This window comes from Pristiophorus japonicus, chromosome 13, assembly GCF_044704955.1.
Source record: "Pristiophorus japonicus isolate sPriJap1 chromosome 13, sPriJap1.hap1, whole genome shotgun sequence".
NCBI lineage: Eukaryota > Metazoa > Chordata > Chondrichthyes > Pristiophoridae > Pristiophorus > Pristiophorus japonicus.
Window position 1 is genome coordinate 15,653,836 of NC_091989.1, and position 17,897 is coordinate 15,671,732.

General features: G+C 45.8%; 1 long non-coding RNA gene across 9 annotated transcripts in view; it reads right to left on the bottom strand.

Moving 5' to 3' along the window:
* The window catches only part of LOC139278425 (uncharacterized), a 339,699-nt gene that overhangs the window by 23,393 nt on the left and 298,409 nt on the right, over positions 1–17,897 (bottom strand). For all 9 annotated transcript variants that reach the window (XR_011596261.1, XR_011596257.1, XR_011596263.1 and 6 more), the window contains one exon: positions 2,218–2,366. This is a non-coding gene — a long non-coding RNA (uncharacterized lncRNA). The remainder of the gene's footprint in view (positions 1–2,217; positions 2,367–17,897) is intronic.

Below are 17,897 nucleotides of genomic sequence, written 5' to 3' on the forward strand. Positions count from 1 at the left end.
TTTTTTCTCCTTCATTTTTTGTTCTTTCCTCCCCGAGGGGTCTGACTCAAGCTTGGATACAGCTTCAAAAGTGCTGCCAATTCTTCGTTAGCTTTCTATTATTCATGTGTGAATCTCAATGTTGACCACCTATTTGTTCATGGGCTGGGGGAGAGAAAGATGCCAGAGGAAAATTGCAGCTGACCCAAATGTCGTCTTTCTCTGCCAGCCACACGCACATTTCCCAGGAGTCATTGGATGGTGTTCAGAAACTGCATGTGTAGTGTATTTTTATCCTCCTCAAACTTAAGCATGGAGACCAGACAGCCAGCCACGACTGCCAACCTGACTAAAGTCAATACGGAACATCGAATACCCTTCTTGGCCTGTATAGCTCAGTTTCATTCAAGGCGGTGTCATCATCATCATCATCGGCAGCCCCTTGTATCGAGGATGACTTTCTTCCACACCAAAAAGGGATGAGTTCACAGGTGTTTCAAAGAAGGACCTGACATTCTAGATCCCAAGCTACATGCTGAAGGGTGGAAGATGCCTGTGCGTAGATTTTTTTTTTTAAAAACGTGGGGTGGCCGTTGCACACCAGCCACCACACGGGCTTGACAGAGCTAGGTCTTGGTCCAGTGGCAAGGGTTAACCAAGACGACTGGAGACCAGCTCTGCTCTACAATCCAGTCAATGACTCCTTCAAAAATATAAGGGTCGAAATTGGGTCCCGCCGTTTTTGAGGCGGTGTCACCGCCAGAGTGCTGATTTTACTGACAGGCATTCGGTGCAGGCTCCAACCGCCAAATTCAGTTTTTACGCCCAAAAGGTGAGAGCGCAGCGCTAAAAAGTGGCGTTGCACTCATCCTCAGGCGGGAGCTCAGGAGGCCGGCTGAATTTCGCAACGGGAGACTGTCGCCATGCTCGCTGGGAAACGGGCAGAAAGAAAAAAAAACCTCAAACTTCTCCAACCCACAAACGTCCCCATTTGGAAAACTCACGAAAAAAAAGAAGTAAAGAAAAAAAGAAACTTACATTGCTCTCTGGCTGATTCTGCCCGAGTTCTGCTGTTTGACTACCACTTTTTCCTGGCTGTACGGCTGCCTGTCGGTACGGCCGCCGTCCAAAGCAAATAGAAACATAGAAAATAGGTGCAGGAGCAGGCCATTCAGCCCTTCCAGCCTGCACCGCCATTCAATGAGTTCATGGCTGAACATGCAACTTCAGTACCCCATTCCTGCTTTCTCGCCATACCCCTTGATCCCCCTCGTAGTAAGGACTACATCTAACTCCTTTTTGAATATATTCAGTGAATTGGCCTCAACAACTTTCTGTGGGTAGAGAATTCCACAGGTTCACCACTCTCTGGGTGAAGAAATTTCTCCTCATCTCGATCCTAAATGGCTTCCCCCTTATCCTTAGACTGTGACCCCTGGTTCTGGACTTCCCCAACATTGGGAACATTCTTCCTGCATCTAACCTGTCTAAACCCATCAGAATTTTAAACGTTTCTATGAGATCCCCTCTCATTCTTCTGAACTCCAGTGAATACAAGCCCAGTTGATCCAGTCTTTCTTGATATGTCAGTCCCATCATCCCGGGAATATTGAGAGAGAGACATCAAAGAGGTGTTGTACACTGGATGACGTCACCACGCGAGTGGCGTTAGCCGGCGCGGCATTGCCTCTTGGCGTCTCTGCCAAAGAGACGACTAAATTTCAGCCGGGGCATGGATGCCACCAGCACGCGGTAACGGGAGACGGTATAAACTGAATTTTGACCCCATAACCTTTAAAGACTAGCTCAAAAACTACCCAAAGACTTGGTAAGACAAGGCCAGAGCTGAATCATTAAGCTGCCTTATTTCACAGTATGGCCAACAAACAAAAGCCTGAAAGGGTGGCAGGGGCTGATTCAATCATGGCTTTCAAAAGGGAATTGGACAACTACCTGATTTGCAGGGCTACGGGGAAAGGGCGGGGGAGTGGGACTAGCTGATGTGCTCTTGGAGAGCCGGCACAGGCTCGACAGGCCCAATGGCCTCTTTCCGTGCTGTAACCATTCTATGATTCGGTTGTGACCGGACTCACTGAATTCAATCTGGACACCTTACCGTGGCAGAATAGTACAAAATAAAGCATTGGGCCACGCCAGTGGATTGTCTTACTTGATTTTTGTAAAAATGGCCTTCAACTCTTCTCTAAGGGGTTGAAATGCTAGAGAAGGTCCTCTCACCTTTCTCTTCAAATGAAGTGGTCTTCTCTCGCAGCCTTCTGCTTCATAAAGCCAATCTCTCTCTGCCTGTGTCCCAGTCTCCTTTTTTCCTCTGCTCACAGTTGACGGACTTGTCAAAAGAGTGTGTATGTGGGGTGTTTTTCATTTACCTAGACAAGCAACACATACTTATTGTTTAGTTTCTGGAGAAAACAACAAATTTTAGCACATTCACCAACTTTCATCCAAAACTTGGGAGAATGTAAATTGCTTAAAAAAAAAACATTCAAAATAACTTTCTCAAATCCTTTGTAGGAAAATGGTCAAAAAATTCCATAACATCACAATCTCATTTAAACAAGGATGACGGATAGTGAAATCAATAAAATCAAGTGCTTTGCACAGAACTCACCCAAAATAAATTGACTGGAATATTTCTCGCTCCCCACCACCGTTTCTACCAGTTCCCTTCCATTCCTGTCTCATTTCCTGAAGGAATCGGCTCCTCATTGGAGCATGGCACCAGACACCGCATTACGCCAATGGATAATCACACAAGTGTGGACAGGGAGGGTCAACAGGCTATTCATCCCAAAGCACGTTAGCCAAGCCCAACTCTGCCCATACCCAACATTCACTTTAAAAGCAGGAGTGATTGGATAACAATCCTGCCCAATTTCACCCTCCTTCCGCAGAGGGATGCTGCAGCCAACCTAATGCGGTCCCGGCTGAGATTCATTTATAGACATGGACTTCAATCTGCAAACATTTGCGTTTGCCATTATTTTTGATTCACCCGCACCAAATGCGTGTCGCTCCCACTTTCATGTAACCAACACTCAAATCTTGTTCTTTTCAGATGCTGCAGCCAAACGTTGGGATTCATCCCAACACCGAGCTTCAAAATTACAGGAACTGCCAGATAAAATCACAGGTGAAAACTCCCACCAGATCTTAAGGTGGAGTCGTTCCATCTGGCAACGTTATACACTCCTGTAATGTATTTGCTTCATGGGTTCTTTGCTTAGGAATTCATAGCAACACATTGCTATGAAGAACTAGTTGGTTTATTCATAAAGGTTTAACAATCACACTACACATTACCAGTTCATCCACCAGGCTCACAACTGCATACCTCATCGTGAATGACCTAATTCAACTGACTGAGGTTTTGAGTCTTGTTAACATCACATGACTGGCTAAACCACTCTCAATGCAACAGCTCTACAAACCTGTGAGCATACTCTGAACAGTTTGGCTGTAAACACTCCATCCTTGTAATAATGTTCAAAACTTCAATATAGAACTTAGAATACCCCAACAACAAAAATTGCCAGATGAAGCTATAAACTGAGGAAGCAATCACAGAAACACTTAAACCCTTGTGAATTCATTTTTTCCCAATAAACTACATAACATAAGAAATAGGAGCAGGAGTAGGCCATTCGGCCCCTCGAGCCTGCTCTACTATTCAATAAGATCCGATGCCTTTTTTTCTCTTCCCGTGCTCTCCTATCCATTGATTAGACATGTCTTCAACCAAAGACTTACCAATGCCACTTGGCTGCATTACCTCGACCAAAATATTCAAGATTTTGGCAGAACTGTAAACATACATGACAATAGGTGGCTCTCCATTGTTGCAAGACATTGTTTTAAATGAGGCAGCAAAGATGAAACCACTTTCCTTCCTTATTAAAATGCTGTCTGTGTGCAATACATCAGCAGGAAGTTCATTTTTCCTTTCAAATCTTTACCTGTGGATTGCACTTCTGTTTTCATATTCAAGTAGCCCCACGTAACAAAGATCAAAAGGATATTATTGATTTTATTGTGAGATTCGATGATACAAGGTACTGATGATGCTAGAGTTCTCTAAGGCAACTGCTTTGTACAGAAGAGCTTCATTCTTCAGTGCTGTGCGTGAGAATGTTTTTACACAGGAGGCCACGTTACTCTCTGCTGCACGGTCAAGGAGAAAGTATTCACATTCGATCCAGCTCTTGTTATTTGATTGTTGAAAGAGAGGGTGTGTAAGTAGGTGTGAGAGAGGGGAGAGGGCGAGAAAGAGCCAGGAAGCGAGATGGCGGCTCAGGAGGAAAAGAGGAGATAGGTGCGTGCAAGTGGGCAAGGAAAGGGAGAGGGGCGAGGGCAAGAGCGAGAGCAGAGGCAAAAACTATGGAGCAAAAGATTGTACGTTTTAGAAGAAATGCCTTAAGAATTGCTTTAGATGTGTCCTCAAAATGGAGTCAGTAGTCAGAATGAATACTAGGAAAGGAGAAAGGAACAGGAAAGGAAAGGGCCGATGCTAATTAAGCTAAAGAGGCTTATACAAACAAAACATTCATTACCAGGGATAGGAAACAAGCCATCAAGCCCATAACCAGTTAAAGGCAACTGAGATGTCCTGTCTTGTCTGGACTGGTGTACAACCCCTTTGTTAAAGCCCCGAAAAGCTAGAAGGTAAATGAGTGACCTGGCATGACGAGGTGCCAGTGTTTCATTGATTTGGAAGTCAATGACAGGATAGATGCAGGGAGGATGTTTCCCCTGGCTGGGGAGTTGAGAACCAGGGGTCACAGTCTCAATAAGGGGTTGGCCAATGAGGAGAAATTTCTTCACGTGGAGGGTGGTGAATGGTTTGAAATTCTCTACCCCAGAGGACTGTGAATGCTCAGCCATTCAATATATTCAAGACTGAGATCGATAGATGTTTGGATAATAAGGCAATCAAGGGGGTATGGAGATAGTGCAGGAAAGTGTTGAGGTCGAAGATCAGCCATGATCTCATTGAATGGCACAGCAGGATCGAGGGGCCGAATGGCCTACTTCTGCTCCTAATTCTTACGTTATCAAGGGTACCAATAGGGCTGAGTGAGGTGACTGAAGTTTGTCTGCTGCCCTTGATGTATTTCTTGTCAAGAGTATCGAACCTAGTGTTCTTACAACATCACAAATGCATTTATTCACAAATGATGTGGCGAAGAGTGCTACTTTAAAAAAAAGTCACATTATCTCAAACTACGTGGCCAGATAATAGATTGAGCATATTCAAAGAGATATGGTTGAGTTAAGCAGAAAAAATAAAAGGAAAGGAGGGAAGCAATTAAAAATAATTCACATATATTATACAATATGGAAGGAGGAACACAAAATGACCAGATTTGATTTGGCGGATGTGAAAAGGGTAAAGTTTTTCTGCAGTTATTGACAATTCATTGAACGTATCGTCAGTTCTGAAAGCTAATCAAATAGGCATCAATTGGAAGTTATTTTAACCTTAAATTGATCAATCGTGAGACCACATTTGTAATGCAGTATGTGCATGATTAAGAGGCAATTTGTTCCGGTTTTTAAACAGCAGAGAAGTGGTTACAATAAATACAAGTAGTTTATTTAACTTGGACCGTACGCCTGGAGGACAGATGCGTAACACAAAGCTCGAAAAATTGAGATCAGGAGGACTTAACAGGCTAGATGGGCTGAATGTCCTTTTCTCGTTCTATTGCTTTTTTAGGTTCTTTCCTCTTAACTCAGACAATTCTATTTACACTGCAGGAATCGTGTCCCGAGCACCTCAAATAGTTGCACGTCGGCATATTTTCGAATGGTTAATTATGCTGTCATTCAGAAGCAAGTACAGAAGCTCAATGAGCCTAAAAAATTTTAAATCTTTATTAGTTTTTCTTGTTCAATTTGAAGGATGTCAAAGGCAAGTTTGACAAGTTAATATGTTGAGTACAGAATGTTTTGCAGAGCTATGATTCAGCACATAAAACCTTGCCATATAATTTATCAAAAAAGGGAGTATATTGAGTACAGGTTGTAATGTATGCATGGGAGTGTATGCTCACAGATTTGTGGAGCTGTTGCACCTCGAGTGACGTAGCCAGTCGTGTGATGTTCACAAGACTCAATAAAACCCCTGCTAATTGAGTTCCGGTTCCCCACGATGAGGCATGCAGTTGTGAGCCTGGTGGATGAACTGGTAGGGTTCAGTTTCATTGTTAAACCTTTGCTAATAAACCAACTAGTTCTTTGCAGCAAATGTGTAGCTGTGAATTCTTAAGCAAAGAACCCATGAAGCAAATACACTAGATCGGTGTTGTGTGAAAATGCACGATGATGCTGAGCGAATGGTGCGGCGACATTCTGAGCAGAAAGATGCAGTAGCGAGCGATGGGATGTGAAATAGATTTCCCCGCTCTGCAGCGGAAACCAGCAATCTCGGCCTCGGGCTTAGCTTGGTGTGATGAGAGAGGTGTCAATTGCAGGACATCACAGCCCGACCGCTGTTAGCCGCTTCCAGCAGCAACCTGAAGAGTGGCACTTGATAAAACCCGAGAGCAGGTTACCTGCCCATCATCTTAGCTCCAGGAGGTTTGCAACACGTTGGAATTGTTTCGTGGCAGGAAATATTAATTGGCCCAACAAACCTATCACATTGGCTAGATCCCAACCCAACTTAACTTCTTCCCATAATCTTTTCTCGCTCCACAAAAAAGAAAAGTCGAGCTGCCTCTTGAACCTACTTATGCATTCCACTTCAGTTGCCTTCACTAGTAACTGATTGCACAACTAACTTGGGAGTAAAAACAATCTTACCATTAACTTTTACCTTGGTAACCATTCATCTTGGTGAACAATATGCTTCAATGGGCTTTCTCGATCCTTTTCATAATCCAGAGAACCTCAATTCGGTCGATTAAATCAAGACAGACTGAGGAGGAAATACTGTTGTCCCACCTCCTCAAAGAAGATTCTTTGAGCTATTGAGGGAATGTCGCATCTTACAAAAGGGAACATGTGGGAAAAGCTGGGAACATGCTGACATGACGGAACGCCATAGCATAATACCCACTTTCCTACATTGCCGGTAGTAGGTGGGGTAGGCTGAATTAATGTTCTTTTTGTTTGGAATTTATTAGAAGGTACATATGGGTCTGCAACATTGATGCCACTCAATATAAAAGGAAACATGGCAACCGTGTGTTACCAATTACTCTGATCAAACTCAGGTACAAATACTGCGCACCATAAATTGCCACCGCTCTGGGTGCGTACAATGTGCGCCACACTCAGAGGCCTCACAAATGCCGGCTCTCGCCGCGCGATGCGCCAAGAGCCAGCATTCGCAATCTGTCAAAATGTCAAATTTTGATCGGAGGCATCTGCCTGCAGGAAGCCTCCAACCACAATTTTTGCCCCCATCAGATTAGAACGCGACAGTGAGACAGGGACCGCTCATTAAGGATGGAACACTTATAAAAGTCTTATTTATAACTGTCCTCAACTTGACTCCAAAAAAAACATTGTGTAACTTGTTTTTGTGTAATGTGGTCTCGGTTATCTGTAATAATGATATAACAGGCGTCTCTATTCTACTCTCCGTTAATTGCCCAAACATGCCATCCAGTGCCCAAGGCTATTTTCCCAATGCATCTAACATTTGCATACTCGTTGGCGCTGCCAAGCTAAAATTCCATACAAGTATTATCCAGATAATGTTTTGGAGGCTTTCAACATAACTTGCACGCAATATCAAGGTGGTGTTTCTGCAGCAGTTGAGATTACCTCGTGCTCCTCGACACACTCCAGCAGAGTTTAAAAACACCAAATAGAACAGCGATCCAATCTATGCAGCATATCAGGTGACCTACTCCTTTGGTCCCCAAGACGACCAACATTTACCATTGCAGCAATCAGGCATATCCACTGTAGCGCACTAGATGTAAACTTAACTCTCGGACCCATGTCCCTCTTTCAGTGGGGACGATTTCACCACTTTCAATTTCCACTTCCTGTTCATTCTTGCATTTGGAAATTCTTGAATTATTCATCAGTTAATTTATTTGATTCATGGGTTGTTTGCTTAAGAATTCCTAGCAACACATTGCTATTAAGAACTAGTTGGTTTATGAGCAAAGGTTTAGCAATCACACTGCACATTACCAGTTCATCCACCAGGCTCACAACCACCTGCCTCATCGTGGATCCCCCCCCCCCCGAGCCCAAATGGCTGGGGTTTTATTGAGTCTTGTGAACATCATGTGACTGGCTAAGCCACTCCCAGCTCAACTGAGTGTGTAGAAAACAAATTATACAAGTGCCCCCTGGCCAAGGGAGGGGCGGGGGGGGGCGGGGGGCACTTAAAACAAATTAAGCTTTAGGCAAAAACATAAAATTAAAATTTGGTTGCCGGGGGTGATCATGCACTCCAGTCCAGTCCCTCCGGCGCCCACCTCTCACTGAAGGCCGCGAGCGTACCGGTGAAAAGCCGACTGCATCTGGTATTCCCAGGCGGTCTCCATCCAAGTACTAACGAGGTCTGACTCAGCTTAGCTTTCAAGATCAGACGAGATCAGGCATTTTCAGACTAGTGAGGCTGTAGCTCTACAAAAACTGTGAGCATCCTCACAGGTGCACACATTACAGTCAGTTTAAGGAATAGACAAACAAAATGGACAATGCTTTTTAGGTGTTCTTGATCCCAATTTAGATGAGGCCAACAGTTGTTTGGACCACAAAATGAATATATTCAGAAGCACAGAGCCTTTGGGAAATGGCTACAGGCTAATTAAAGCAAAGCAGGCTTTCACGGAGATAGAGATCGAAAAGCAAGGACGCACAACTGAACACACAATGGGCTAGGCTGAAGAAATCTAACAAAAATGGTGGCTCGGAGGTAGATAAACATGTTCTCATGTATAGCACTGCACTGCCCATGTACAGCATGCCCCTTTGTGTGCCGTAACATTATAATCTCACATGAGAGGCCACACATGGAAGGGAATGAAAAATGACACCCCCCCGCCCCCCCCAAAAAAAAGCAGCTCAAGAACAGTCTCTTGATATGTACTGCAAAGTTAAGATTATTACACAGCTCTCTCAACAACAAAACCTATTTAGCTGATTGACGGCTGAATATACTTGATGGGGGACACTTGGCAGACTGCGGAATTCTTCAGGCTGAGAGCTATACACCAAATTCAAGGGCAAGGCAATGGAGCACAAGCAGGTGTTCATGAGTCATGAAACTAAAAACAAACCAGTTACAGAAGGTAAGTGGCCTAAAAGGACTAAGGTTCTTGCCAGCACCCACTAAAGAACAGGACAAAAAGATTGGTGAAACCCTCAGTGCAATTGGACTAAATTTTTCTATGGGCCAAGTTCTGACAATACCACATCCTACACAATACCACATCCTCAGTATTCCCCGATCTAATTTCTAGGAACATTGTTAAAACCCACAGTGACTGATTTGAGGCTGCACCATACTGTGAACAATTACCTCCAACAAGACCTGTATAATCTGCCCTTAAAATCTTAGTCCCATTGAAGAGCATGTCATTTAAAAGATATGGACATCATGGAACAGCTTTCAGTTCTTTTTAATCAGAAAAACAGACTTGCATTTATATAGCACCTTTTACGACCACCGTCAATGAAGTACGTTTTGAAGTGCAGTCACTGTTGTAATGTGGGAAACGTGGCAGCCATATTGCGCACAGCAAGCTCCCACAAACAGCAATATGATCATGACCAGATAATCTGTTTTTGTCATGTTTGTTGATTGAGGAATAAATATTGGCCAGGACACCGGGGAGAACTCCCCTTGCTCTTCTTCGAAATAGTGCCATAGGATCTCCTGTCCAGGTGAGAGAGCAGACAGAACCTCCGTTTAATATCTCATCCAAAAGACAGCACCTCCAGCAGTGCAGTATTCCCTCAGCACTGCACTGCAGTGTCAGCCGAGATTTTGCGTGCTCAAGGTTCCTGGAGAGGGACTTGAACCCACGACCTTCTGACTCAGAGGCGAGTGTGCTACCCACTGAGCTACAAACAGTTGCAAATCTGAGAGCAGCAAAGTGGCCAACAACTGCAGTAAAACTTAAAGCCAATGCACTGGTGAGGATTTAACAAGTAATAAGGTAATGAATGTGGTTTGGAGTTCAATAGCCCTGCTTGGACAACTTAAAATGCTGATCGGTGGAAAATGTCCTCTTGGCTGGAAACCAATTGCAACTCGTAATTTAACAACTTTGAATTCTCCAAAGCCCCTGAGCAACAGACGTTCAACAGGTAGTGGATGTCCTCAGCTCAATGCTCCTGTATGTGAGCATGTTCAATCGCTGGAAAGGAACTCAACTTGTGGGAAAGAGCATAACTAGAGGCTTAGTACAAGATAGACACAAAGAAATCCAATAGGGATTTGTGAGAATGTGGAACTCGCTACCACGGAGTGGTTGAAGTGAATAGTATGGATTCATTTAAGGGGAGGCTAGACAGGTATATGAGGGAGAAGGGAATAGAGGGTTATGCTGACAGATTTAGATGAGGAAAGACAGGAGGAGGCTCGAGTGGAGCATAAATGCCGTAGACCTTATGTAATCCTATGTGTCGTCAGTGGATGCTCAATGAAGAGCTGCAGTCTGTCCCCTGAACCAGAGAGCAAGAGAGAGAGAGAGAGAGAGAGAGAGAGAGAGATAGAGACAGAGCCTGACTGCGAGCAGAGTAAATAAACACCTGGCATTGGTCGATACTGGTTCAGGAAATTAACTGCTGCAAACGATCAGCTACAGTGCATCTTTATTCTGTCTAATAGTTTGTTTCAATTACAGCATAGCCCAAATCCTCAATAAGCCCTCCACAGCCTCGCCCCAACTTATCGCTAACCTCCTCCAGCCCTACAACCCTCAGAGATGTCGCCGCTCCTCCAATTCTGGCCTCTTGTGCATCCCCAATTTCCCTCGTCCACCATTGGTGGCCAAGGCTTCAGCTGCCTAGGCCCGAAGCTCTGGAACTCCCTCCCTCAACCTCTCCGGCTCTCTCTCCTCCTGCAAGACCAACCTCTTTGATCAAGTCATCTGTCCCAATATCTCCTTTTGTGGCTCGGTATCAAACTTTGCCATGTATGTATGCTTGGGTTTACTAGCCACCAGGTGGCGCCACTGTCGGAGGTCACTGGGCGGTGCGCACGGCCCAGGTATACAAGGCCAGCCATCTTGTAATGTAATCACTTTGGGCCCTAATAAAGTAGAGCCAGGTTTGTACCTGTTCAGAGTTTACTGTCTTCAGTCTATCGAGTTATTGCATACACAACACTTTCATTGAGAACGCTCCTGTGAAGCACCATGGGATGTTTTGCTCCGTTAAAAGGCACTATATAAATGCAAGTTGTTGTTGATATCACTATCTAGCATTTTTTTTTTAAATTTATACTTCACTCCTGCTCTACCCTCGCTCGATGGGCATCTGCCGAGCTCTTGCTAACCGCTGCACTCCAGCGGTGTTGAATACTGTTGTTTGTTGGGACGTGAAGTTGGATGTATTGGCGTCAGTGATGGCCCAGAGAGCATGGAATAAAGGGTTAGTATGGCGAAGGGTCACCGACCCAAAACATTAACTCTGCTTCCTCTCCACAGATGCTGCCTGACCCGCTGAGATTTCAGCATGGTGTGTTTTTGTTCCAGATTCCAGCATCCGTAGTATTTTGAAATCAGAGAACGTTCCGGATTCTGGATATTTCCGGATTTCGGAACGTATTTGCCTGGGTGGGGGGGGCGTGGTCAGACGGCCGAGGTTGGGGAGGGGGCGGTGAGGAGAGGTGAAGTCGGGCCGCCGAGGGCCGGGGCGAGGTTAGGCCACCAAGCGCCAGGGTGAGGTCGGGTTGTGGTGGGGTTGGTCGAGGCGGTGGGGTCCGGATTTCGGAACATTTTCCGGTTTCCGGACGACCCCGCCACGGATCAGCCCCATGTCCGGATTCCAGAACACTTGGGATTTCGGACGCTCAACCTGTATACGCATGTTTCTGTGCACTCAGTTGACGTGCAAACAGCAGTAGTCAGTGTACTATGTCCTTGACACCCAAGCGCACCAGCTATCTGTAATGCCACTGCTGCATGGTTTACTGACAAACAATCTGCCGCTCATCCAATGAAACTCTGCCATCGGGGTGTTTATATGTTGCATCACATTAACAGATGGCAGTATGATGCAACACCACAAGCAGTCAGAGAACTCTGCCCGACGTATCTGGATTACATGCTTGTCTATCCCTCTTTTATGATGTTTGTTCCTCTAAACTGAGGATTCAGGAGCTAAAGGAGGAGAAAGTTCCATTATCCGAATTCCATCCATGTGCCAACAGTCAAGTGGAGTCAATCCCACAAAAAGTCTGCAAACCACAAAATGCCTGCTCTCGAGTCCATTTCTCACAAGTGAGTCAACAAGCATTTGGACATACCACTCTGAAGATGAGGTTCCGTTCAGACTTGCCTTCTTTCCACAAGGTAATTAATTGCAAACATTGTCTCTCTGCAAATGACCCATTTACTTTCATCTACAGCACCACAATGTCGAATTTAAAAATACCTGCTGGAAAATAACTGCTCTCCGCGATACATTATAGGCGGCCAGTTGGCAATTTCTTGTGCATCTATTAATTCCATTTATAGCAATTTAGTGTTCAATCTGTTCTCATTATACATTTTTAAAATCATCCTTTTTTTCCCCAATTTGAAAGGACGGAGTTAGGTTGGAAAACATTAACTTAACAAATACTGAATAGTTAAGAGAAAATTCTCCAAAGAAATGGGCACTAAACTGAGGAATGGGAGTTTTTTTTTAAAACTTGTCAAAATGTCTTAAATTGGTTACTGAGCTTGTGTGAAATCTGTGTTCTATGACTAGATATATTGCATGATGGCTGCCTTAAAAATAGCATTGGGAGCAAGGTCAGCGTTAGCACCTTAGAAAACAAAGTATCCTGCAGGTGATGGGAAGGCTCAAATTCTATCCAATGAGGTGCACCAGATACTGTGAATATCATATGTAGGAGTGCCCCTTTAAAGCAGGGCATTCCTGAACTGGTTGGGTTTTTAATGACACTAACAGCTTCATGGCTACTTTAACTGATAGCAACTTTTTATTTGCAACTAAATTCAAATTATTCAAACTGCCACAGTGTGTGAGCATGCACCACAGGTTTGTGGAGCTGTTGCATTGTGAGTGACTTAGCCGGTCATGTGATGTTCACAAGACTCAATAAAACCCCAGTCAGTTGGGTCTCGGTCATCTTCGATGTGGTATGCAGTTGTGAGCCTAATGGATGAACTGGTAATGTGTAGTGTGATTGTTAAACGTTTGTTAATAAACCAACTAGCAATGAATTCTTAAGCAAGAACCCATGAAGCAAATACATTACACGGTGGGATTTGAACTCTCATTCTCTGGATTGTTCGACCAGACCTTTGGGATTTCTAGTGCAGCAACATAACCACCACACCACCATCCAAAACTGCGCAGCCCCCGGCCTGCGAGCACCATCGGAGCAGGCCGGGGAGCAGAAGGAGAAGCACGTGCTGGAGTAGGAGAGCAAAGGATGAGGGGATCTCATAGAAACGTATAAGATTCTGAAGGGACTGGACAGGTTAGATGAGGGAAGAATGTTTCCGATGTTGGGGAAGTCCAGAACCAGGGGACATAGTCTTAGTTTAAGGGGTAGGCCATTTAGGACTGAGATGAGGAGAAACTTCTTCACTCAGAGTTGTTAACCTGTGGAATTCCCTGCCGCAGAGAGTTGTTGATGCCAGTTCATTGGATATATTCAAGAGGGAGTTAGATATGGCCCTCATGGCTAAGGGGATCAAGGGGTATGGAGAGAAAGCAGGAAAGGGGTATGATCAGCCATGATCTTATTGAATGTCAGTGCAGGCTCGAAGGGCCTACTCCTGCACCTATTTTCTATGTCACCAAGATCCAGGTCAGTAGAGTGTGGGCAGATACAGCAGAAGCGGCGAGGTAAGGGCGAAGGAGCGACGAGAGATTGCAGAGGGACGTGATCAGGGCCCAGGAGAGGCGTTGAGTTTGGGGCCCCGAAGAGGCAAGGGCCCAGGGCAGCACGGGCCAGCCCACACTGCGATGTGTGCGCGTACTTGGTCAATCCTCGCCACTGGACCAAGACCTAGCTCTGTCAAGCCCGTGTGGTGGCTGGTGTGCAACGGCCACCACACGATAAAAAAATCCATGCGCAGGCATCTTCCACCCTTCAAGATTTAGTTCGGGATCTGGAATATTAGGTCCTTCATTGAAACACCTGTGAACTTTTTGGCATGGAAGCGAGTCATTCTTGAATCGAGGGACTGCCTATGATGATGATCCAAAATTTCACTCTTGCATTGTTACTGTACTACTGATTAGCTCAAATAAAACCACAGGCATATTACACATTCCAACACCTTGGAATAAGCTAACCTGGCAGCTGATCTGTGTAAATTGCATGCCTAAACTATCTGTCCTTTGATGGTCACAAATCGCCACTACAAACTATCATCGAAGCATGAAATAATAAACCAGCCTTCTCTGCTGCGTCTCTGTTGCTGCACAAACCCATTACTTCTACTGTTGAAGCTGCAAACAAAGGTGTTAGCTGTTTTGCAAGGATCCACATCCATCACCTGAAACAACACAAATGCCCACAGGAGACACGACTTCCCCAAACCACGCGGTTTTGCTCGCAAGCCTATTAACCCCTCGCTATTCCAGATGTGTCGAATGTTGCTCCTGCACCAATGCTTTATCGTTCAGGAGCACGATACCTCTGGTCGTGGCACATGCACACTGAGCATTCCTGTTCACCATACAACTCTGCTAACTCATGGCGTTGGTCACCCTTGGCAGAGGAGCATCATCAAAATGAGGATGACTTGTTTCCACGCCAAAAAAAGATGAGTTCACAGGTGTTTCAATGAAGGATCTAATATTCTAGCTCCTGAACTACATCCTGAAGGATGGAAGAGGCCTGTGCGTGGATTTTTTTTAATGTATGGTGGCCATTACACACCAACCACCACACGGGCTTGACAGAGCTAGGTCTTGGTCCAGTGGCGAGGGTTATTCAAGATGACTGGAGACCAGCTCTGCTGCACGGACCTAGTGCGCACACATCGCATTGTGGGCTGGCCCGAGCTGCCCCTGGGCCCCTGGCCCGAACTCACGCTTCTCCTGGGCCCCAATCACATCCCTCCAGTCTCTTGCCACTCCTGCTGTATCTGCCCACGCTCCAATCAGAGGAGCATGGAGAAAGTAGACCTGCAGAACTGGCTGTGGGGGACGGAGGACCGCACATAGGAGAAAAAATAACCATAGGGATCGTTGCGTTCGTCAAAGTGCATCATCCATGTCATGTATCTTACATTATTATATATAACTGTATCCTAACATGCTATACATGACTGTAATAAGATATGACCTGTAACCACCAGCATACCTTACCACCAGGGGTGCACTTGCAAGAGACAGGTATATAAGGACAGGTCTCAGGCAAGTGCAGCATTCCAGAGCTGTGAAATAAAGGTTCAGGTCCAGAGTGACCTTGACTTCACTACATGCCTCGTGTGAATCTGTACTGAGGGGACAGGACTTTACAATCCACGAGGACAAAAACCAGATTTGATGCATCCACAGCGTCAACTATAACATTCAAATGATCTTTAATTACAAATTAGTGACTCATGTTGCAAACCCATGTCCCACCACTCTGTGGTGCTATGCTACCAGGAGTGCACTTAGTGAATTTTTAACGTGTGTGTGTAAACCTTTTGCCACTGATGCCTTCGCTAAAGCCCACCTTTCTAGCCTGCATTTGTATCAGATGATAACACTGCTGGGCGTCCAATAGCAACTGGTGTTGCCAATTATAGTCCTAAGGAAATGTTCTTTGAACATAATAGGAGCTTCAGTTGGCCATTCGGCCCCTCGAGCCTGCTCTGCCATTCATCATCATCATCATCATAGGCGGTCCCTCGAAACGTGGATGACTTGCTTCCAGACCAAAAAAGGATAAGTTCACAGGTGTTCCAATGAAGGACCTAAAGTTCCAGCTCCTGAACTCCCTCCTGAAGGGTGGAAGATGCCTGTGCGTGTGGTGGCCATTGCACACCAGCCACCACATGGGCTTGACAGAGCCAGGTCTTGGTCCAGTGGCAAGGATTAACCAGGACGACTGGAGACCAGCTCTGCTGCACAGACTGAGCGCGCACATATCGCAGTGTGGGCTGGGCCCGTGCTGCCCCTGGGCTCCTGGCCCCGATCACATCCCTCCACAGTCTCTTGCCGCTCCTTCTCCCCGACCTCACTGCTTCTGCTGTATCTGCCCACGCTCCAATCACCGACCTGGACCTTGACGTCAATCTTTGCTGCCTTCACAGCTCACGCTGCTCCCCGAGGTCGCATGCCTCTACGCTGCTCCTGGGCCTCCGCACGCCACTCCTGCTGCACGCTTCAAGATCATGGCTGATCATCTACATCAACTCCACTTTCCTGCACTCTCCCCAGATCCCTGGATCCCCAAGAGTCCAAAATTCTATTGATCTCTGTCTTGAAGATACTCAAAGACTGAGCCTCCACAGCCCTCTGGGGTAGAGAATTCCAAAGATTCACCACCCTCTGAGTGAAGAAATTCCTCCTCATCTTAGTCCTAAATGGCCGACCCCTTATCCTGAGACGGTGACCCCCTCGTTCGAGACTCCCAGCCAGAGGATACATCCTCCCTGCATCTACCCTGTCAAGCCCTGTAAGAATTTTGTACGTTTCAAAAGGTGATACTGATTTTTTTCTTACACAAAACAGATTTGAGAGCTACAGGTTCAGCATGTGGTACACAGGTATGACTCCATCCTTTCTTCAATGGGGGGGAAAGCTAGGAAGGACGGGGCGAGGTGGGGAAGGTCAGAGAGGACGGGGACAAGGTAAGTGAGGGGGTGGGGGGTGAAGGAGAGGACGGGGCAGGATAGCGGGTGGGGGCAAGGTAGGAGAGAACAGGGGCAGGGTAACGGGGGGGGGGGGGGGGGAAGAGGTAGGAGAGGGCAGGGTCGGTGAGGGGAGAGTTGCCCGCTTCATGGCTTTATGGCCAGCAATGATTCGTATTTAAACTCATTTTCAAAGGTGGGAAGAGTTATTTGTTTTTCCTCTCCTTGCAACAAGGCTTGCTTGGCAACCTTCTGCTCATCAGGAAACGCAAACTGCTGTGTCTGGTCCCGTGTTGTAATTACATCTTGCTCTGTGCCAAATTAGCAGACAGCAACGATGTGAGAATACTGCAAGCAGCTGATGGCTCCTTTCCCTGCACGACATTACATCTAAGTTTCGCAGCTCTGCGGTGTTGATTATCCACGGCTCTCGATCACTGATCGTTACTCAGTGACTGGTACTGGGAAAAAACGAGTTTGGCTACGTTACTGGATTAGTAACAGAGTCATAGTCTCAGAATCCAGAGAACTCCAGTTCAAATCCCAACATGGGCAGTGTAAGAATTGCAATTGAACTTAAGCTGGAATCAGTAAAAAGCGACCATGAAGCTGTCGGGCTGTTGTAAAAACCCAACTGGTTCACTGATGTTCTTTATAGAAGGAAACCTGTCGCCCTTACCTGGTCTGGCCTATACGTGACTCCAGTCCCACACCTTCACTGCTCCCTGAATTGGTCAAGCAAGCCACTCAGTTGCATCAGCACTTTCTCGGGGCAACTAGGGATGGGCAATAAATGCCGGCCTTGCCAGCGACGCCGACATCCCGAGACGGAATAATTTTTTTAAAAAGTCAGGTGAGGAAAGAATTGGCGTATACCCATCATACTCTCCACCACAAACTATGCTCAAATATATAACTGGCCAATGGGACACAGTACTGCTTGCAACTCAG